The sequence below is a fragment of the Schistocerca nitens genome, chromosome 3, assembly GCF_023898315.1.
Source record: "Schistocerca nitens isolate TAMUIC-IGC-003100 chromosome 3, iqSchNite1.1, whole genome shotgun sequence".
In the NCBI taxonomy this organism is placed as follows: Eukaryota; Metazoa; Arthropoda; class Insecta; order Orthoptera; family Acrididae; genus Schistocerca; species Schistocerca nitens.
Window position 1 is genome coordinate 188683210 of NC_064616.1, and position 14146 is coordinate 188697355.

A 14146-nucleotide genomic window follows, 5' to 3' on the forward strand; every position below is an offset into this window, starting at 1 on the left:
GAAGAACAGTCCATTGAAGTTTTGTGAGCTCCTCTCGGGTGCAAAGACTTGTGTGAGGTCTTGCGTTGTCATGAAGAAGGAGAAGTTCGTTCTGATTTTTGTGCCTACGAACACGCTGAAGTCGTTTCTTCAATTTCTGAAGAGTAGCACAATACACTTCAGAGTTGATCGTTTGACCATGGGGAAGGACATCGAACAGAATAACCCCTTCAGCGTCCCAGAAGACTGTAACCATGACTTTACCGGCTGAGGGAATGGCTTTAAACTTTTTATTGGTAGGGGAGTGGGTGTGGCGCCACTCCATTGATTGCCGTTTTGTTTCAGGTTCGAAGTGATGAACCCATGTTTCATCGCCTGTAACAATCTTTGACAAGAAATTGTCACCCTCAGCCACATGACGAGCAAGCAATTCCGCACAGATGGTTCTCCTTTGCTCTTTATGGTGTTCGGTTAGACAACGAGGGACCCAGCGGGAACAAACCTTTGAATATCCCAACTGGTGAACAATTGTGACAGCACTACCAACAGAGATGTCAAGTTGAGCACTGAGTTGTTTGATGGTGATCCGTCGATCATCTCGAACGAGTGTGTTCGTACGCTTCGCCATTGCAGGAGTCACAGCTGTGCACGGCCGGCCCGCACGCGGGAGATCAGACAGTCTTGCTTGACCTTGCGGCGATGATGACACACGCTTTGCCCAACGACTCACCGTGCTTTTGTCCACTGCCAGATCACCGTAGACATTCTGCAAGCGCCTATGAATATCTGAGATGCCCTGGTTTTCCGCCAAAAGAAACTCGATCACTGCCCGTTGTTTGCAACGCACATCCGTTACAGACGCCATTTTAACAGCTCCGTACAGCGCTGCCACCTGTCGGAAGTCAATGAAACTATACGAGACGAAGCGGGAATGTTTGAAAATATTCCACAAGAAATTTCCGGTTTTTTCAACCAAAATTGGCCGAGAAAAAAAATGTGTTGCATTACTTATTGAACTGCCCTCGTACTACAGCTGTCATTGTGTCTTCGATTACTGCTACAGATCTCATGGAAGCCCGGGTGAATGTACCCCATTGCATAGTACTGCCCCCACTGGCCTGTGTCTGTGACACGATGCATTTTTCGAGCAGCCAGTCACATGTATGACGGCGCATCTGGACACGCCCATCAACCTGTTATAATGAGAAACGTGATTATTCGAGCAGGCGATACCATTCCACTGATCCACGGTTGAACATCCATGATCGCATGCTCACTGCTACGATGTCGTTGTGTCAATATGGGAACACCTAGGGGTCGTCTGTTGTGGAGCCCCATTTTCCGAAATGTGCCCTGAACGATGTGCTCCGAAACACTTCACTTGGGCCTGCACCAGCATTTTACTCTGCCGTCAGATCTGTCACTGATATCGCCTATCTTGCTTTACAGAGTGCGTGAGCCTCTGACATCCACGTTCCCTCTTAAGGCGTGAGCGCCCAACAGTTTGTCGCTTGCTGGTAGTTTCAGAGTTCTTCAACCACGTTCCGTGGATACTCATGGCAATCACACGCAAACAGCCCACCCGCTTCTCCGTTACTGAAATGCTCGTTTCCAGGCGCCGTGCCATAACAATCCGCCCTTTATCAAAGTCGCGTATGCCAGTAAATTTCCTCTTTGCGGCCCATATTGTCGCTAGAATGGTTCCCATTCGTCTCTGTATATACATTTCATGTCCGACCACGTGGCTGCAACGCCATCAGGCAGCGTTCAATCTTGCGGTGGGCATTGTGTATTTAGAGGAAAGTGAATGACGTCTCGGAGACATCAAAGGGAGAAACGCGGCTGATAGAAATTGTAATTTCTGCCTGGCCACTACACAGATGGGAGATGTAAGAACTTTGAAAATAAATAAAAAGAAAAAGAAGGAAAACGCTTGGCAAAAATGACTTTCCAGAAACTATTGTTAAAATAAGTTTTAACTAACTGAGTGACCAGCGTAGCGCGGGTATGTATTTATTCCAGTCTTCTATTAGTCCGTCTCCCCCTTTCCCCTTTCTCAGTCCATCTCCTCCTTCACCCCCCCCCCCTCCATTCACCTCCACCACCTCTCACTGTTCCAATCGCGTCGATCGTCCCACTTTCTTTTCCATCTCCTCCTACTCCACTCTCTGTCCATCTGCTCCTTCCCTCTCTGTCCAATCTCCTCCTCCCTACCCCACTTCCATCTCCTCCTCCTCCCTCTCTTTGTACATCTCGTCCTCCCCTCTCTGTGTCCAGCACCTCCTTTCCCACTCTCCCTGTCCATATCCTCACCTTTCCTTTCTCTGTCCATCTCCTCCTCTCGCCTCTTTCTGTCCATTTCCCCTTTCCCCTCTCTGTGCCCATCTATCCTCTCACCCCTCCCCCGTATATGTGTCCATCTTCTCCTTCCCCCTCTCTCTGTGTCAATCTCCTAGTCTCCCTCTCTCTCCACGTTATCGCCCTACCTCCAATGTTTATGACGTCATATCTCCTGAAACATCTGTCGCACAATGATATAATTTTCCAACAACATCCAGTGGAAATTGTGGATACTGTTTGCAAAATGTTTTGCGAATGGAGTTAGTAGTGAAGAAGAAATAAATTAGAAGATCATGCATGGTGCGACCCTTTTTCACGCTTCTTAGTGTTTATGACGTCATATCTCCTGAACTATGGTGTCGTACAATGATATAATTTTGTTGGTACATTCAGTGGTATATATAAATACTGTCTGAAAAATGTATCACGAATATACAGGGTGATTCAAAAAGAATACCACAACTTTAGGAATTTAAAACTCTGCAACGACAAAAGGCAGAGCTAAGCACTATCTGTCGGCGAATTAAGGGAGCTATATAGTTTCATTTAGTTGTACATTTGTTCGCTTGAGGCGCTGTTGACTAGGCGTCAGCGTCAGTTGATGCTGAGATGGCGACCGCTCAACAGAAAGCTTTTTGTGTTTAGTGATGAAGCAACTTTCCACACTAACGGGAAAGTCAACCGTCACAATGTCTGTATATGGGGCACTGAGAATCCGCGCGAAACAACTCAGTATGAACGTGACTCGCCTAAGGTGAACGTTTTCTGTGCCATTTCAGCCAATAAAATATTTGGTCCCTTTTTCTTCGAAGGTGCTACTGTAACTGGACTACAGTATCTGGAGATGTTAGAGAACTGGCTGTTCCCTCAGCTCGAACAAGAAGCACAACAGTTCATATTTCAGCAGGATGGAGCGCCACCACATTGGCACTTATCTGTCCGTAACTACCTGAACGTCAACTACCCGAGGCGATGGATCGGCCGCCAGGCAGCCCGTGACAGAGCACTTCTTCACTGGCCTCCAAGAAGCCCTGATCTTACCCCCTGCGATTTTTTCTTGTGGGGGTATGTTAAGGATATGGTGTTTCGGCCACCTCTCCCAGCCACCATTGATGATTTGAAACGAGAAATAACAGCAGCTATCCAAACTGTTACGCCTGATATGCTACAGAGAGTGTGGAACGAGTTGGAGTATCGGGTTGATATTGCTCGTGTGTCTGGAGGGGGCCATATTGAACATCTCTGAACTTGATTTTGAGTGAAAAAAAACCTTTTTAAATACTCTTTGTAATGATGTATAACAGAAGGTTATATTATGTTTCTTTCATTAAATACACATTTTTAAAGTTGTGGTATTCTTTTTGAATCACCCTGTAGTTTGTAGTAACGCATTATTAAATTAAAACGTCATGTTTCATGCAGCAGTGACAATATAGTTAACGATAAAACCTTTTTTCTTTCATAATTTTTCTGTGGTTACCGACGACAAAAGTTTCGTAAAGGTTTGAAATTTTGTGTAAAGTTTGTTGCAAGTCACTAGGTGCTATCATTATCAAATACTGGATTACTAATGTAAGGATACTTGCATGTCACTGGCTAGGCTTTTTTTCCCCCCGCCGCCACCCCTTTGATAGGTAGTTGATTCTTACCCCCACAGCGATTCCTTCCAGTCATTTAGTGATACCTGTAATAAGTTGGATTGAAATCGGTCCAGTGTTTTACGAGTAGATGTGCGACATATATACATACATATACAGGATGTTCGTAATTAAAGTTTCAGTTTCAACACCCTGCTGAAAGAGAAGCACTGCTCATAATGAGGTCAAACTTGAACAGCAGGGGGAAATGTCTGGAAAATAAAAAAGTTTAACGAAAATTTGGCTAATAGATGGCACTGTAAGCGTCATAATATGCACTCCGACAGACGCGCGGCACAAGGCTGTTTGCGTCAGAAACGCGCAGCTTAACTATCTCCATGAAGGTTCGCACGCTGCTGGTAAAGCTCTTTTAAAAGAACGGTGTCTGTGCACCCGTAGCCCTGCAGAAGTTCCGGACTCTCAGGGGTATGAAAAAAGACATTTATCCGATGACTGCTAAGGGTCAGGAGAAAATGATTACAAAATTCGAAACGACATGTTATTTTGAAGCACAACGTGGCAGAGGGAGGAAAGCAGTTGATCCGAAGTCTTTCAAAGATGTCGCCACAACACTGCGGCAGGGGTTGAACGGTGATGAGCAAACACACAGTGCACAGGGAATTGTCCGAAGGTTGGGCATGCCTACGAGCACTATGCGTGAAATCCTACGAGACATCCTGCGTTACTGACCTTAAAAAGTCACCCATGTTCAGGAGTTGCTTCCTGTTGACATACTAGCAAGACAACGTGCGCTCTGGAATGTCGTGCTCGCATGAAAATTGACAGTGGATGGCAGTGGAACAGTCTATGGACAGACCAAGCCCATTTCCATATTAAAGGACATGTCAATACGCAGAATTGCAGGATATGGGCACCGGAAAAACCGCACGCACATCGACCGGCACCACTTCATTCTGCAAAGGTGAATGTGTGGTGCGGCCTGACGATATCGTTTGTTTTTTTCGAGATGTGTCCTGCAGGTCATGTTACCTGTACCGTCACTGGTAAATGCTATGATTATTGGGATCATTTTTATTGAGGGACATGTCACAGAAGATCATGGATGATACAATCGTTCAGCAGCGTGGATGTGTGGGCAGGATCATTTTCATGCGAGATGACGAGCTCCTCCGTACATTGCACAGCTAGTGAAGTGGCTGTTGTAGAAGCATTTCGTAAATGCTACAATTATCAGCCGTAATATTACTAGAGTATAGCTGTCCGGATCACCGGATCTTAATCCGTATGACTTCTGGTAGTAAGGTTATCTGAAATATATTGTGTTCAAATGTTCAAATGTGTGTGAAATCATATGGGACTTAACTGCTAAGGTCATCAGTCCCTAAGCTTACACACTACTTAACCTAAATTATCCTAAGGACAAACACACACACCCATGCCCGACAAGGACTCGAACCTCCGCCGGGATCAGCCGCACAGTCCATGACTGCAGCACCTAAGACCTCGCAGCGAAAGATATTGTGTTAAGTGTTCCAATTACGAATGTATCTGAATTGAAGGCATACGTTGCGCGGCGGATTCTGTACGTGACTCTGGAGAGACTCATATTTATTGTGGAACATGCTGTTTCTCGATTTAAACTTGTGACAGAATACGGTAGACAGCACGTTGAGCCTGTCTTGCGCCAGCCTCACGACAGAAACAGATGACATTTTGCTTTTTTATGTGGTTTTTGGCCTCAGAACAATTAAAAACCAATGTCATTTCGCTTTTTATACGGTTTTAGGCCTCAGAAAAATTAAATACCTATTTTGACCTCGACGTGGTACATGGGCTTACCTGACTAACAATGCCACAACTGTTGACTACCGGCCGGCCGGTGTGGCCGAGCGGTTCTAGGCGCTTCAGTCTGGAACCGCGCGACCGTTACGGTCGCAGGTTCGAATCCTGCCTCGGGCATGGATGTGTGTGATATCCTTAGGTTAGTTAGGTTTAAGTAGTTCTAACTTCTAGGGGACTGATGACCTCAGAAGTTAAGTCCCATAGTGCTCAGAGCCATTTTTTTGTTGACTTCCGAACTTGTGCAGTCATGCAAGTTGAACAAAAAATGGTTCAAATGGCTCTGAGTACTATGGGACTTAACTTCTAAGGTCATCAGTCCCTAGGACTTAGAACTACTTAAACCTAACTAACCTAAGGACATCATACACATCCATGCCCGAGGCAGGATTCGAATCTGCGACCATAGCGGTCGCGCGGTTCGAGACTGTAGCGCCTAGAACCGCTCGGCCACCCCGGCCAGCCAAGTTGAACAGTACGGATGGTGTAATGTGCACCTGAAACAATAGTAGTCTTCATACTGCGATTCATCTGTCATTTATAGCCGACCGCAGTTACGTTAAGACGCTTACATCGCCATCTATTGGCAAATCGTTCGTTAGGTTTTTTTTTTTCGTGTTCCTTGACGTTTTCTCCTGCGTCAATAATGTGCTATTCAAATTGGACTCCATTCTGAGCAGTGGTTCTCTTTCTACAGCATTTTGAAACTGAAACTTTAATTATGGACATCCTGTATACACCGGTGAGCCAAAACATCACGATCACTTGCTTAATAGCTTGTTTTTCCGTCTTTGGAACGAAATACATCACTTATTACGCGTATCATGGATCCAACAGTTTGTTAGTAGGTTTGTGGACGTATTATGACGCATTAGATGTCTACGCACACGTCACGTAATTCGCGTAAATGACGGGCCGCTGGTTTTGCGTACGCGGTAATGGCGCCCGATAGCGACCCAGATGGGTCCCATAGAATTTACATTTGGTGAATCTGGTCACTGAGACATCAAAATTCAAATGCCTCTGAGCACTATGGGACTTAACATCTATGGTCATCAGTCCCCTAGAACTTAGAACTACTTAAACCTAATTAACCTAAGGACATCACACAACACCCAGTCATCACGAGGCAGAGAAAATCCCTGACCCCGCCGGGAATCGAACCCGGGAACCCGGGCGTGGGAAGCGAGAACGCTACCGCACGACCACGAGCTGCGGACACTGAGACATCAACCCGAGTTCACTGTAATGCTCCTTAAACGACTGTATAAGGTTCTGGCTCCGAGTCACGGACGATTATACAGCTGAAAGATGACATCTCGGTCGGGAAGACATCAAGCATGAAGAGATGCAGGTGGTTCGCACGCAGCCTTCAGCGTGTCTTCGATTACTACCACAGATCCCATGCAAGTGCAGGAGAATGTCTCCCATAGCATAACACTGCTCCCACCAACCTGCGTCCATGGCGCGCTGCACATTTCGAGCCGTTGTTCACCTGGATGACGGAGTTTTTGGGGACGACCATCAACGGAGTGTATCAAAAACGTGATTCACCCGAAGAACCGAGAAGTTTCCGTTGATCGACGATAGAATCCCTATGGCCTTTTGCCCACTGCAATCGTAACTGACGACGTCGTGGGGTCAACATGTGAACATGAAGGGGTGGTCTGCTTCGGCGCTCCATGTTCAACAATGTACGAGGAACGGTGTGCTCTGAAGCACTTGTGGCTGCAACAACAGAATTCTCTTTCGGCAGAGATGTCACAGATCACCACCTATCCTACTTTACAGAGCATACAAGCCTCTGCATCCCACGTTTTGTAAAGAATCGTGGACGTCCAAGCATTTAGCGCCTAATGGTAGTTTCGCTGGCCTTTTACCTCTTCCTGTAGGTGCTCACGACAGTAGCACGTGAACATTCGACCAGCCTCACCGCTTTCGAGATACTCGTTCACAGGCTGTGAGCAATAATATTCTGCCGTTTTTCAAAGTCGCTTACGTCAATGAATTTCCCCATTTACAGCCCATATCTTCATTAGGGTGATCGCACATCCGTGTCTGCTCCTATCACATACTTTTGTTATCGCTTCAGGTGCCCGCAACGCCACAAGGCGGCATCCGACGTCGCTGTGGGCAGTGGTTATGATTTTGGGCTAATCAGTACATGTAAATCCATTTTTGTAATATGTATGGATTTAGTACGTTTCACGAAGTAAATGTAAACTAGTCTAATGGGTGGCGCAAAATAGGTATTGGAAATTTTTTATCCACTTTGACATACCTTGGGTTCATAGATTCTTGTCAGCATGTTTGTGTTACAGAATAAAATCGGAAACTGATATACGGCCGGGAGAGCGGTGTGCTGACCATATGCCCCACCATATCCGCATTCAGTGACGTCTGTGGGCTGAGGATGACACGGCGGCCGATCGGTACCGTTGGGCCTTCATGGCTTGTTCAGGAGGAGTTTAGCGTTTTTGTTTTGTTTTTAGTAAACCTGTGGGAAAGATCTAACGTCTCAAGAATATAGCTCTCTCCAGAAAATGGGCTTTCCATGTAGGACATTTAGGGACGTATAGGGATTGCTGCTACGACAGTGACAGATCGAACCGACGCCGTGGATAAGATAGAGGACTTGCTTTCAGGAGGATGGTGTTTACAATCACCGTCCGACCATTCAGATTTAGGTTTTCCTTAGTTTTCCTAAATCGCTTAAGACATATGTCTGAATGATTCCTTTGAATTGTCCTCATACTTCCCAATTCCAAGCTTTTACTCCAATAACATAGCTTTCTACCTCTTACCTAGCATTCCGTAGTACAGGATCCACTGTTTCCTTAATCTGGCATTTTTTTTGGTAACTTTGCGGCCAGGTGCTCTTTTTGTCGCCGCAGTCGCCACTTAACTCAAGTGAGTGAAGTCTTGGGTACTATATGTCTGTGAAACGTGCAAAATTTGTTGTGTATGGTGGGTGTTGTGCACACATAAAAAAAGTTTTGCATCACCCCGCTTCCCAGAACTCCTGAAGATAGACGTTGACTGTGGATATTGTATCACAGACACAGTCCCTTTGACTGTTCAGAGATGTCACTAAACCCGCCCAAAGATGTAAACAACGATGGATGAGGAGCACCTATTAGACTGAGGGGATCAAAAAATGTTCAAATGTGTGTGAAATCTTATGGGACTTAACTGCTAAGGTCATCAGTCCCTAAGCTTACACACTACTTAACCTAAATTGCCCTAAGGACAAACACACACACCCATGCCCGAGGGAGGACTCGAACCTCCGCTGGGACCAGTCGCACAGTCCATGACTACAGCGCCTGAGACCGCTCGGCTAATCCCGCGCGGCGAGGGGATCCGACAGCCGATCAGTTCCAGTCATTCCACCAGAAAGAGGTACAGGGCTCGTGTTGTCTGTAGTTCAACTATACCTAGAAGGTCAATACCGCAGTTCGATCGCGTCCGCATTGTTACTTTGTGCCAGGAAGGGCTCTCAACAATGGAAGTGATCAGGCGTCTCGGAGTGAACCAAAGCGACGTTGTTCGGACATGGAGGAGATACAGAGAGACAGGAACTGTCGATGATATGCCTCCATCAGGCCGCCCAAGGGCTACTACAGCAGTGTATGACCGATACCTACGGATTATGGCTCGGAGGAACGCTGACAGCAACGTCACCATGTAGAATAATGCTTTCCGTGAAGCCACAGGACGTCGTGCTAAGACTCAAACTGTGCGCAATAGGTTGCATGATGCGCAATTTCGCCCCCGACGTCCATGGCGAGGTCCATCTTTGCAACCACGACACTATGCAGCACGGTACAGATGGGCCCAACAACATGCCAAATGGACCGCTCAGAATAGGCATCACGATCTCTTCAACGACGAGTGTCGCATATCCCTTCAACCATACAATCGTCGGTGACGACTTTGAAGGCAACCCGGTCAGGCTGAATGCCTTAGACACACTATCCAGCGAGTGCAGCAAGGTGGAGGTTCCCTGCAGTTTTGGGGTGGCATTATGTGGGGCCGACATACGCCGTGGTGGTCATGTAAGGAGTCGTAACGGCTGTACGATATATGAATGCTATCTTCCGACAGATATGGCAACCATATCGGCAGCATATTGGCGAGGCATTCGTCTTCATGGACGACAATTCGCGCCCCCATCGTGCACGTCTTGTGAATGACTTCCTTCAGGATAACGCTCGACTAGAGTGGTCAGCATGTTCTCCAGACGTGAACACTATCGAACATGTCTAGGATAGATGACCACCAACAACTCTGAGGGATCTACGCCGAATCGCCGTTGAGGAGTGTGACAATCTGGACCAACAGTGCCTTGATGAACTTGTGGATAGTATGCCACGACGAATACATGCAAGCATCAATGCAAGTGGACGTGCTACTGGGTATTAGAAGTATCGGTGTGTGCAGAAATCTGGACCACCACCTCTGAAGGTCTCACTGTATGGAGGTACAACATGCAATGTGTGATTTTAATGAGCAATAAAAAGGGCGGAAAGAATGTTTATGTTGATCTCTAATCCCATTTTCTGAACAGGTTCCGGAACTTTCGGAACCGAGGTTCAAAAAATTGCTCTGAGCACTATGGGACTTAACTTCTGAGGTCATCAGTCCCCTAGAACTTAGGACTACTTAAACCTAACTAACCTAAGGACATCACACACATCCATGCCCGAGGCAGGATTCGAACCTGCGACCGCAGCGGTCGCGCGGTTCCAGACTGTATCGTCTAGAACCGCTCGGCCGCTCCGGCCGGCAGGAACCGAGGTGATGCAAAACTTTTTTTTGATGTGTGTATTTCAACTGTTTTCATGTATCGTGTTTTCTGAGAAGGAGATTGAGGAAAAGTGCATCATATGAGTAAACGGCCGTGGGAAACCAGCTACGAATGACATTCAGGCTGCATGGTGTACCAAACCAACTGTCGTCAATCCGCCAGAGATTTTCCATCGCCGGCCGGTGTGGCCGAGCTGCTCTAGGCGCTTCAGTCTGGAACCGCGCGACCGCTACGGTCGCAGGTTCGAATCCTGCCTCGGGCATGGATGTGTGTGATGTCCTTAGGTTAGTTAGGTTTAAGTAGTTCTGAGTTCTAGGAGACTGATGATCTCAGATGTTAAGTCTCATAATGCTCAGAGTCATCTGAACGTATTCCATCACGGTCTGGTTAAACTCTCTGTTTCCCAAGCTAGCACGCTGCACGTTAAGCTGTACAAACTGGTTCTTCAACAACCTCCTCGTCGACGAAAAGCGGGTGGCACGTTAAAATACTTTACAATATACACTGGCCGAACAAAGAAGTGCACCACCCACAAGGAGAGAAGGCGGTTCAAATGGTCAAATGGTTCTGAGGACTATGCGACTTAACTTCTGAGGTCATCAGTCGCTTAGAACTTAGAACTAATTAAAGCTAACTAACCTAGGGACATCACACACATCCAAGCCCGAGGCAGGATTCTAACCTGCGACCGTAGCGAGAGGAGGAGGAAACAAAATGAAACTTCACGGTTAGAGAGGCTAGGTGACGTTATATCAGTAAGAACCTGGCAGTATAAACCCACATCAATATGACCTGCACTTCCCTTCTCGCGGATGCATGCACTAACTCGGTTTGGAAGGGTGTCACAAAACTGTTGTATCCTGTCCTGAGGTAAACTGGCCAAGAATTGCTGTAAACGGGTCTTTGTATCATGAATGCTGGCACTTCGATGGAGTTGATGTCCGAGCTGGTCCCACACATATTCGGTTGGGGACAGATCTGGGGATATTGCTGATCGTGTACCTACCTAAACGCCGAACAGACCGTTCATAGAGACACCTGCCACGCGTGGACAGACAAAGTCGTGTTGAAAAATGACACCACGCTACTATCGCATGAGAGGTAGCACATGAGCACCAAACCCGCGTCCGGCCATCCTGGTTTAGGTTTCCCGTGGTTTCCCTAAATCGCTCCAGACAAATGCCGGGATGGTTCCTGTCAAAGGGCACAGCCGTCTCCCTTCCCCATCCTTCCCTAATCCGATGAGACTGATGACCTCGCTGTCTGGTCTCCTTCCCCAAAACAACCCAACCCAACATGAGCACGCAGGACGTCCGCTGTGTTTCTCGAAACCACTGGAATGATGGGACCTCTCCCGATATCGCCGACATGCTCATCGACAATTGCGCAGAACCACGATCCATCGCTGAACACAATGCGAAGCCATTTATCAGCGTGCATGCTTCTCATTCACGGCACCACCCAAAACGCAGCCATTTGTGTTGTGGTGTCAACGGCAGCATATGACTGGGATTGTATTTCCTCAATTCGGCTGCTGCTTGTCGACGGCCGTTGTGACCGAGCGTTTCTAGGCGCTTCAGTCCGGAACCGCGAGACTGCTACGGTCGCAGGTTCGAATCCTGCCTCGGGCATAGATGTGTGTGATGCCCTTAGGTTAGTTGGGTTTAAGTAGTTCTAAGTTTAGGGGACTGATGGCCTTAGATGTTAAGTCCCATAGTGCTCAGACCCATTTGAACCATTTTTGCTGCTTGTCTCGGACCAAAGGTGTGAGATGACGCAGTATCTTGTAGGGAGTATGGCAATGTCTAATTGTTCTCGTATGCTAGGCGCAGATGTGAATGGGTTTAGATGTGCTTGGTGAACAGTACGGCAATCATCCATTGTGGTGGTCAGACGTGGTCGACTGGAAGCTCGACGACGAGTATGGCTGTCCTCAAGTTCCCGTGCAGTCCAGCATCAGGCCACTGTGACATCTGATTGCTCCATAAATCTGGCTATTACACGATTCGACGAGCCGGCCGAAAAGACACCGACAATGAGTGCCCTTTCAAAGTCTGTCAGGTACTGCTAACACTGTCTCACACGAATACGAGGCACCTCCGTATCTTTCACAGTGATCACTCATCATCTCATCTGATCACGACCCTTATAAACTCTACCAGGCGTGATAACAACAATAAACAGGAACATCACTAACGCCAGGTGGCCATTCTGCCTGTAGCAGAGAATTGCAACTCACACCGTTTACTGTGCACCCCCGCCGATGTTGTGTCCGTGTACAAGTTACATTGACATCCGACCACGTCTCCTGAGTACATAATTTTTCTGTGACGCATAGCACGGTATGGTCGCAATCTCATTTGCGTGGTCGTACTGGTTCGTACAACTTCGTCCTTAGCTTTGTGTGTGGGACTATTAGTGTCAATGGCTCAAAACCATTTGCTACGGATTGCAGTGATGGAACACTAACGATTAACCACAGACATCAGCCTTTTCAGACTGCGATGTACACGTCAAAGCTGTTAGTGACGTAATGAGTAGCAATATGTAGTTTTTCCAGGTAAGACTCGTTTCAACCCATTCTACATCAATGGGCGTATGAGTCCTATACCCTGTCATACTGACCACAATGTGATACGTTGCATTTCTGAGAGGCGTAGAGGACCGACAACAAGTGATATGAAACTTCCTCGAAGATTAAAACTGCGTGCCGGACCGAGACTCGAACTCGGGACCTTTGCCTTCCGCGGGCAAGTGCTCTACCACTGAGCTACCCAAGCACGACTCACGCCCCGTCCCCACAGCTTTACTTCCGCCAGTACTCCGTTTCCTACTTTCCAAACTTGTGTGGACGGGGCGTGAGTCGTGCTTGGGTAGCTCAGTGGTAGAGCACTTGCCTGCGATAGGCAATGGTCCCGAGTTCGAGTCTCGGTTCAAAATGGTTCAAATGGCTCTGAGCACTATGGGACTTAACTTCTGAGGTCATCAGTCCCCTAGTTAAACCTAACTAACCTAAGGACATCACACACATCCATGCCCGAGGCAGGATTCGAACCTGCGACCGTAGCGGTCGCGTGGTTCCAGACTGCAGCGCCTAGAACCGCTCGGCCACTCCGGCCGGCTCGAGTCTCGGTCCGGCACACAGTTTTAATCTACCAGGAAGTTTCATGTCAGCGCACACTCCGCTGCAGAGTGAAAATCTCATTCTGGAAATAAGTGATATGGTTTTGGATGTCATTGAATACAACATATAGCTTCGACTCCTACTGACTGAGGGCAATCTGAACGGCGCTCGATATGTCAGGGAGGCACTGCCCGCCCTCTCCACCCTTCAGGTAGTTCTATGTGTCACACTTCAGCAGGACAATGTCTAGCAACTTCTGGCCAGGAAGGTGTAAGCCATCTTCGAAGAGCAGCGGGTAACATTGCTTCCCTGGACTGCACATTCGCATGATACGTCACCCATAGAACACGTCTAGGATGTCATTGCTCGGCAACTTGTTAAACGTTCTTCAGTAACCACTGCTGATGCCTTGTGGATTGGAATTTAAATCAACTAAAGTGAAATTTATTAGTTCGA

General features: G+C 47.4%; 1 non-coding gene across 1 annotated transcript; it reads right to left on the bottom strand.

Moving 5' to 3' along the window:
- Positions 1-13270: 13270 nt before the first annotated feature.
- On the bottom strand, positions 13271-13346 carry Trnap-cgg (transfer RNA proline (anticodon CGG)). Its single transcript has one exon. It is a non-coding gene; the product is annotated as a tRNA-Pro (tRNA).
- Between the last annotated feature and the right edge of the window lie 800 nt (positions 13347-14146).